Below are 1,498 nucleotides of genomic sequence, written 5' to 3' on the forward strand. Positions count from 1 at the left end.
CGTTGTTCTTAAAACGCCAGGACGTGCGCCCCATTTACTTCCCGTTAGCTTTCTGAGAATGCTGTTCCTAGCTGTTACTTTCCCTTTCGTTTTTATGCAATGTTGTCTGTAGGTGAGGGACCGGTCCAGAGTTACTCCAAGATATATAGGTTGGCTTGTGTGTTCTAATGTATTACCATTCCACACAATTTGGAGTTTTCGCTTGGCTTCCTTTGCGCGAAGGTGGAAAGTGCAGACTTGGGTTTTAGAGGGATTGGGTCTCAGGGAATTCTGCAGGTAGTACGCTGTCATTGTTTTTAATGCAGTTTCGAGTTTCTTCTCCACTTCTTCAAAACTATTTCCTTGAGCACATATTGCAAGATCGTCAGCATAGAGGAAGTGCTTGGTTTCGGTCGGCGTAGGTTGGTCGTTTGTATATATATTGAAGAGCATCGGTGCTAAAACACTTCCCTGTGGAAGGCCATTTTTTTGAACACTCCACCTACTTACTTTACCCTCCAGCATAACGAAAAAACGTCTGTTTTGCAGTAAGGAATATACGACCTTACCCAGATGGTGGTCATTTAGAGTGTCGTATAATGTGTGGAGCAATGTTTTGTGCCTTACTGTGTCATACGCTGCTGTCAAATCTACGAAAGCAGCCCCTGTTATAAGTTTCTCTTCAAATCCCTCTTCAATGTGTTCTGTTAGTGCGAGGACTTGGCCGGTGCAAGATTTGCCGGGTCTGAATCCTCCTTGTTGTGGGATGAGGTGCTTGTCGACATTTTTTTCTATTCTGGCGAGTATGAGTCTCTCGTATAGTTTAAAAAAGTGACACAACAGCGAGATAGGTCTGTAGCTACTGGGGTTTTCTGGGTCCTTTCCTGGTTTTAGCAAGGCTATTACTTTAGATTTCCTTCATGATTTTGGAATTTCGCAGGTTTTGCAGCACGTGTTATAAAATTGCAAGATCCAGTTTTTTGCTCCTTGGCCTAAATGTTTTAAATGACCGTAGAAGGTGCTATGTGGTGGTTAGTATGCTTACTGGCCACTGTAGACTAAGGTGGCACCTTCATCAGCTTGGATTGGTGGATAGCCCATGGTGCCGTCTTTGTAATGAGGAGGAAACCTCCTCACATTGTAGCAATTTAATTTGCCTGCCATGTTAGGTGTCACTTGTAACATTATTTAATTGCTTATAGGGGGTTGAAAGGGGGACTGAACAATTACTGGGCTGGAGATAGGGTAAGCAAATAAATTGAAACGTTTCCAAACAACTACTCGTGTTTTGGTTGGAGAGCTAGGCCGTAGGTAAAGGTTTCTTTATTTGAGGAACTTAGAGATTTCCTGTGCAACAATACACTTGCTAAACTATTTAAATTGTACGCTGTTTAAAAAAATCCTCTTGCTGGTTAGAAAGAAAGGCTTTTCTTTCCAAAAAAAATTTAAGGGTGAAAATCTTTTTAAAAGAAATAATTTTAAACTCCTGGTTTAAAGAGAATTACATATTTATTATTAT

Source organism: Diabrotica undecimpunctata, chromosome 10, assembly GCF_040954645.1.
Source record: "Diabrotica undecimpunctata isolate CICGRU chromosome 10, icDiaUnde3, whole genome shotgun sequence".
Classification (NCBI taxonomy): Eukaryota; Metazoa; Arthropoda; class Insecta; order Coleoptera; family Chrysomelidae; genus Diabrotica; species Diabrotica undecimpunctata.